Source organism: Halyomorpha halys, unplaced genomic scaffold (assembly GCF_000696795.3).
Source record: "Halyomorpha halys isolate HHAL.00 unplaced genomic scaffold, Hhal_1.1 Scaffold149.1, whole genome shotgun sequence".
NCBI classification, from domain to species: domain Eukaryota; kingdom Metazoa; phylum Arthropoda; class Insecta; order Hemiptera; family Pentatomidae; genus Halyomorpha; species Halyomorpha halys.
In genome coordinates, this window is record NW_027108625.1 from 516,723 (window position 1) to 525,279 (window position 8,557).

The window sequence follows — 8,557 nt, forward strand, 5'->3', positions numbered from 1 at the left end:
ATATAGTTAGCCTGCGAAATACATGGATAATCAATTGTAGTAATTTTTCAGAAATGATGAGTTAAAGATCGGTTATATAAACTAATAACAAACAATATACCCAAGATGAGCTATCCTCATTCGTTAGAATAAAACAATAAAACAAAAATTCACTTCATACTTAATAATACTAAAAAACAAAAACAAAAAAAGCAAAACAAAAACTATACCTCCTATTGGGACAATTAGTGTCCAGCTCTAAACAAAAGGTTTTGCGTTACATATATAAAAACAGTTTAAGATCCAATCCTGAGGGTACAGACAGGAATCCATACAACTGATTTCGGCTAATATTGCTTAGTTTCGACATGTATGGGTTCTCATGATACCAATTTGTCAAAAAATGGAAACAATCCTCCATAGCCGTTCCTTCACAAGCTGGACAAAGCTTCTGTAGATCCAAAGTATATCTGTGTGGACCGACATTTAGAGTAATTGCATATTTACTGGAGAGTTGGGCCATTATTCTTGTGAGTTATAGGGCAACTGATCTTTAGGTAGCTTTGAGGAGCATCCGTTTTACTGAAGACTCTACCATACCACGGGTTATAGGTCCATTCTCGTGATAACAAGAGGTCTTTATCCTTGACAAATTCCCTGCATCTATCCAAGATCTCGCCCAATCTAATTTTGAACCTTACCGGATCATTAAGTAGTATCGGGACAAACATTCTGAAGCTCTCTAATATTTTTCTTATCTGCGTTGCCCAATTATATTGCAGACTAAAACGGTTGTTACTGTCTAGCTGCAGTAGCTTTGAATAACATTGTATCACGAAGCGAGTACAACTCATGTCAAGTATTTTTTTTAGCCAGGACAGAGTTTGCTTTAAAACGTGATCCATAAAATATAATACTATTTAGATTTGTATACATAAAAATATAATCCATATCAAAATTATAATGAAATAAAATTGATCATATAATAGAAATAAAATAAAATAATTAATGTACAAGATAAAGAAAATTAAATTTAAGTAACAATAAAATAAAGACACATTCGTACCTGTATACAATATTTACTTTCTGCAAGGAACTCCAAGCCTTCTAACCCCAGTGTGGAAGGCAAAGCAGAGCTCCTAGAGATCCCAGCCGCGTCATTAGCATTGGTAAGTAATCTAAATTTAAAATTACTATTTTTTTCTTGTTCGCATCCAGACCATCTCTCTTTTATTAATCATAGATCTTGATAATCAAATTTTAATTAATTTTCATTGGATCACTTGATCTTTTTTTTTTTAGTAATAATTATTGTAAACCCAAAATATAACAATTATTATATTTTTTTAACAATATAACAGTTCGCCTCTAAATTTTATAGAGAGCAGTTCTATTGAAGTGTCGTCCTGAGTCCATTATTCACTTTACATATTCCTTCCAGTCTGTCACTAACAGCTTTGTAGTTTGTAGCTCAATATAAGATCAATTTAATTTAATATTTATTTTATCCTGAACAAATTGAGTTTTTTTCTTGATAGGAAAAATTCTATTTTGATCCAAACCTCCACATTTTAAGTCAATAAATGAAAGAAGAAACATTCGTAGGATATTTAAAAAAAAAAAAAAAAAGAAAAAAAAGAAACATTTTAATTATTCTAATCAAACAATTCAACTACGTATTCTAATATAGTCATCTAATTTTATAAATAAATACATACCAACAAGATAAGAAGTAAATGCTAATCTAAAAATTTAATTAATGAAAATTTTTATTGTGATGTAGTTAAAATTTTATGTTTCTATCATTAAATTTCTCTATCACCATTTTGAAATATTTCGCTACCGCATAGTTCTGAAGGAGTCATGAAGAAATTTTCATCTCAAGATTGCTCTGAAGAAATTAAATTTAATAACCCTTCTAAGCTGTTCAGTAAAGCAGCGAATCTTGCTTGGGTCGAGTTTTCACGCCAGGCGACACTATCAACGTACAAAATTAATTAATTTTAAATTTTAAGATTTAATTACTTTAATAACCTTAATAAATTTAAGTAATAAAAATTAAAATAAATCAGTTTCCAATATTTGACCTTAGAATCTTGTTGGCAGCAGAGTTAGGCGAAACGTTACAATAACTACTATAATTAAGAATTGCAAAAGTGTAATTACACATGTAATTACTTGATGAACTATTGTAATTGTAGTCCACCAATTAAAATTACAAACAGAACCAAAGTAATTGGTCTTCTTACATTCTCATGTAATCAGTATTAGTTTCCTAAAATTGTAATATAATTGAACTGAGAACTATGGTAAATAATTGTATTGGAGCACCGGCAATGGTCAGATTCTGGAACTCATGCCTCGAGCTTCTGTGGCTTGCGCTCTAACTCACCCTCCACTGGCTCCTAATCCAGTCATATGGTTGTGAGAGAGGCCAGGGGATTTCCGGAGTCCTCCTATTTCCTCCCTAAGTGGGGGACAGAGCTGGGTTCGGAGTTCCTAACGCTGATTGTAAATAGGAATGATTGTGTTTAAGATGTTATTTTATTTAATTTTGTTTTTATTGCTTCATGTTTTTGCATTATCATTAATATTACTTTTTCTTCTATTTTTTTATTTTGCTATAATTTAATTTATGAATAAAAATTTGTATTTATATCATGTTAGTATATGTCCACTCACACCAACCAAATTCTCCAAATTCAATATAAGTTTTTTTACTCATCCTAATCCTTTGGATTAATCCTTATCCAGTTCCACCCATTTCTACAATACACCTCGAAGATTGAAACGGCAGTGGCCTTGGGACTTAATGTAAAATAAAAATGGACAATTGGAGTTCTGGCAGTGGTCAAGTTGAGTGTTAGCGGCTATAGCTCACTTGGTCAGCCTCCACTGGCTCATAACCAGTGAGCGGTGAGAGGGATGCGCTGGGATCTCAATGAGCTCTACTCATAAATGGGCTCAGGGATCCTTACGTCGATATTGTAAATATTGTATATAAGAGTGTAAATGCGACTGATGATTATTTTATTAATTTATTTTTACATGTACATAGTTTGATTATGTTTACTTTCTTTATCCTCCTATTTGTATATATTTAGAGAGAGATTTTATTTTATTTTTTTTCATTTACTTATTTATTTGTATTCTTATGTTATTTAATTTTAGTATGAATGTATTCAGTTATCACTATTGATTATTGCCCAACAATGTTGTGGCATATTGTAATATTTGTCAATAAATAAAAAAAAAATTCGATTTCCCGTACCATTAAATCATGGAATTTATTGGTATGCTGGTATTTATAGCAACAAATAGTTGCTATATGCATATGTATTTGGGTAGCATAGCTAAATAAATTAATAAATGATTTTAAATTTTTAAAAAATGGGCTTTTAACTTATAATAAAGAAAATGACCTGGGCAGAATGGCCTGCAAGGGTAACTTTGAATTGATGTGAGGAAGAAATTATATTGAAGATGTCCTTGAGGATGGCTAAAATGGCCGAAACGTTGAACTGGTGAAAAATAAAAGTATTGAGACAAAAATGGATACAATTTTTTGATTTATTTAATAAATAATTACCTTGTCTCAAGAAATTGAAATAATATAATTAAAAAGAAATTATTTAATGAATATATTTTTATGTTGTTTCTTTGTACAGGTATAAATTATTACAAAATTCTTATTAATGATAGTTTCTGGTTTATAGTACTGTTAAAATAAAACTTTACGGACCAATGATTTATAGTTTGTATCGTTTCATACAAATAAAAAATAGGCTTTATACATCATATACATATATAAGTTGCTGAATTGGTATTTAGAAACCAACCTGTTGTTTAGAATAATAAGCTTATAATTGCCATTACGCCACGAGCAATGTACCTTGCGAAAATAACGAGAAGAGTTGAGACACAAAGCTTCTCAGTTCCCAGAATATTCGAGCTTTGGCCGAGTGGAAGCGGTTTTTGCTTTGTGTTTTTGCCTCGGACAGGATCCTTGATGATAATGAGCCAAGCTAATGTGACATCGCTAAACAGCCCAGTCCTAATTCGAAATTGATGACTTAATACCACTCCTCGGTATAATGGTGAAGCTCCGTCTCTACTGCAATTATACTCGCAACTCACCCCGGTGTCTTCCTTTAGATCTAGATTCGGCCTTCGATAACTGGAGGCGGCTAGCCGTTTCGTCAATGAGTCCCAGGTTTTTCCAAGTTCCAGCCTAGAAACTAATGACCGGAGGAACCTATTTTACTCAACAAATAGCTAGATTAGATTAATGATAAGATTTCGGTTCTGTTTTTTTTGACCGAGGAGAGGTGTAGTCTCGACTATTTTGCTCATGTTGGGAAATAAACACCTATATTTTCCTAGTGATTCATCTGTTTTGTATATACTGTTGTCTACAATCAGTTAACCCTTTGATGATGTTATTGTCGTTTTTTTATTTATTGTATCTTTTACCCTCCCCCCCCCTCCGGGAACCATTTACTTAATTCAGTTTTGCTTTTGCCTCCTCGCAATAGTAATGAGATTTATCACGCCGTTTTTCAATTTCACGGTGCTTTTTAATTTTTTTTTTTTCCGGCCAAGACTCCCGTTGGAGTCCTATACTGGCTAACCATGGTTGGGGGTCAGTTCTTCATTTTGTGGGACCGCCACTCGATGAAAAAAGTCAACATCCCAGGCCGGATTCAAACCGGCACCGCCAATAGACATCAAATTGGTAAGACTGTGTCTTAACCACTGAGCTACAGGCGGCCCCTTTTTAAATATTGCTCGATTTAACAATCTTAAACTCTCCTCTTTCCGTGTTAAGTTAATATTTCAAAAGTAATATTGAACCGTTGCTCTCCGGGGGTCTTCGCGGGGCTGGTCCGGCGGGAATGGATTGCCTTTTTTGATGAGGTGTAGATAGTTGACCGTAGATTAATGATTGGAGAAGTTTGTCGGGGGGGGGGGGGGGGGGGTGCGCTCAGCAAAGAACAACATAAATAAACAAAACCATATTTATTTATTTTATGCCGACGTTTCGTCCTGAGTTTTAGGTCTTCATCAGGGCTATAGAACAAAAGAGATAACAACAACATTTAGAGAAACAAAAAATTGAAAAGGAATAGTATACAAACAAATTTGGAATTATATGAAATAATGAATTGAATCATAAATGATAAAAAATTGATAACTGATAATTGAATAGTAAAAAAATTGTTTAATTGATTGATAATCGTGGAATTAGATGGTAGTAGATTGAAAACAGTGAAAGATGAAATATAATATCATGTAGGTAAGAAGATGTGTATAATATAAGATAAGTAAGTATAAATTGTATGTTTATCTAAATGTTGTTGTTATCTCTTGTTAACTCAGGTCAAAACCTCGGCATAAAATAAATAAATATGGTTTTGTTTACTTATGTTGCTCATAGCTGACCGCACCCCCCCACAAACTTCTCCAATGATTGCCTTTTTTGTATTATGATCTCTCCTTGTGAGATTGTGACATGTCGTACATCGACTAGTTTTTCGACTTACATACCTTATCACTTCCTTTATCAACAATACATGGTTGAAACCTACCTTACATATAAGGTTTGGCATATTCTTACATGTTTCCAATTTTATTCTAGTTTACTTATTTATTCATGTTATTTAATAATTTCTCTCACCAGTACAATCCTTTTTTTTTTATGACCTCCTTCCTGTTCATTTCTAACATACAGTGAGGGGGGGGGGGCAGTGTTATTAACAGGTGACCAACCAATTCTAACCACGTTGGACGATCATGTTTTTATTTTGTAGGACCTCCTCTCAGTGAAAAAAGTAAATCCTCATAGAATGATTGCGTTCAAGATTTCATTTTACTTTAAGTTTATTTATTTTACTATTATTAATTTTTTTCTCTTCTATTTCTTATTTTGATATCATTTTATTAATATATTTGTAAATATGGTGTGAATGAGCTCTATAATCCCGATTAATAATGTCTATAAATAAAAGACAGAATGTAACATAATACAATAAATATTATAAATTTTTTTTTAAATCCATTACGCCTATTACATAGCTTTCACTTCCCACCATCCTTTTAGGATAAAAAAAAAATTCCTACACATTTGAAAACAGTAATTTATTTATATTTAAAAATAACAATACCTCCCCTTATTTAATATTTCATTTACAGGTAAGTTAACGTTCAGCACAACAAGTGGCTCTGTGGGACCGTTGTTGGGCCAAAAGTAATTCTAATTGCATTTGACTTGTATGATTCCCAATTGTGATTACTTTGGTTCAAATAATAATTTCAATTTCAGACAGTAAACCTACTGACTGCCGTACAGTATCCTTTTATAATGTTGTTCTTACCCCTGTAGAACAGATCCACTACCTTGGACTAGACAAACGACTAACAAGACTGAAAACACAGGAAACTACCTGTCGATTTCGACTATTACAGCACTTACTAGACAAACAGTTTAATCTTCCAATGCATTACAAAAGACTGATCTACATGACTGTAATAAGGCCAATCTGGGCATATGGAGTTGAGCTTTGAGCCTCCAGCAAACCTTCTCATTCCTCTCGTATCCAATCCTTACAATCCGAAATCCTTCATAAAATCCTCAATGCTCATTCCATTGTCACAAATAAAATCATCCATAAACACCTTAATATTATATATGTTTCCGATCTAGCCCGAACCAGATATCAATCCTTCCATTATTAACTCTCTAACCCACTATTTTCCAACCTTGTTTCCTCTTCCTTTTTTGAAAATCCTCTGGGATGACTGAAAAAATAATGGTCCCGTGATCTTCTAATAAGAAGTATTATTAGAGTTTCTTTTCAAGATTACATTATGTTATTATGTTCTTACATCAAATTTACTAAATGCATTTTTATGTAAAGAAAATCGGACAATTATTATAAATAATCAATATCGTGATTTCATTTCCACAGTTTCAAAATTTGCTAATTTCAAAATAATTGTAACTATACAACTGTTGAACTTAATTTTTGCCTAACATAGCAATATTTTGGCGTTCTAAACTTTTTTTTTTGGTTGCGTTATCAATGTTTGCATAAATAAATGAATAAGTATAGAGATAAATGCATTATATGAGAGCGTATCGTAAATAAAATGTAGACGAATAATTGTAACTGGATCCAGCAGAACCACCAACCATGGTAGAAGGAAAATATTAAACATTAAATTCTTTTATCACTTATATTTAACCATTTTATATTACAACCAATGATGGAATACTTATATTTACTCAAGAGACCGGTAACATGATTATAGCGAAAACGTAGTTCATCATCCCATCGTTGACAATTATCGCAGGCATATGACTAACTTCAATAAATAATGAAATGAAAATTAGTTTATTATTCTGGGACTAGGTGCCTTTAGAACAATTAAAAAGGCAATTTTAATTTTATAAAAACATTTATTGATCATAAAAAAGTGTAGCACACACTAAATTATAACTTATATACAGACAGAGATATTATGGCGTAAAATAATTAAAAAAACTAGCTGACTAAATAAAACAAAACAAAAAGTTAATTACAAAATATCTGTACTATTATAATTATGGGTCGGATTGGTGAAGCAAAAGATGGTTAAATTTAAGGGATTTAAACCAGGGAAGGATTGGTACATGACGTATGTTAGAAGGACTAGAGTTCCAGAGATATCCAGCTTGGATAAAAACGATGATATCAAACACATCAGTATGGGGAAGTGGAGGGTCGATGTAAGATAAACGGGACCTGGTAGTACGGGATTGGACAGAGAATTTGAATTGCAGGTTTTCGTAGGCGTTGAGTATTAATTGCTTGGAATAGAAAAGAAGTTAGGAAATACTGGCATCGGAAAGATGGATAGAGTCACTTCAGCTCGGCGTAATACTAGGTTATGTGTGTTTCTCTTGTCCCGAAAATAAATCGTACTGAGTAATTCATAAGACTTTTAAGTTTATATTCAAGATTACCCAAATGTCCACCTCATACTATGCAGCTATAGTCAAAGTGGAGAAAAACAAGAGAGGGGACTAAGAGTTGACGGGTTTTAAGTGGAAGTAGAAAACGAATTCTATTTAATTGCATTAAGGTAGCTATGTTTCGACAAGAAATTTGGGCAATGGGTTGTTTCCAGGATAAAGTTAGATCAAAAGTGATACTAAGATTTTTGACTGAGTTGTAGACTGAGATAGGAGTATTGTTTAGGAAAAGTTTGGGGGGGGGGAGAGTCCTGGGATAGATTTAAGGAGAGAGGGAAATCTAGTTGTGGTAATTTCAGTTCCATGCACACATACACACCTTGTTTATTTATTATTTACTTTTTTTTACCCTTTAACTCGCAATTTCAGGCATGCGAAATATGTGGTCAACATTGCATTCTGTGAGCCCACCACGTAGCAAAAACTTAATCCATTGGTGACGCTGCAGGCACGAGGTTGCTAAGATGACGTCTTAACAGACTGTTAAGATGGCCTCTCATACACGAGGTAGCAAGATTTGGTTATTTATATGCATACCTTAAACCATGTATATCTTATTCTATA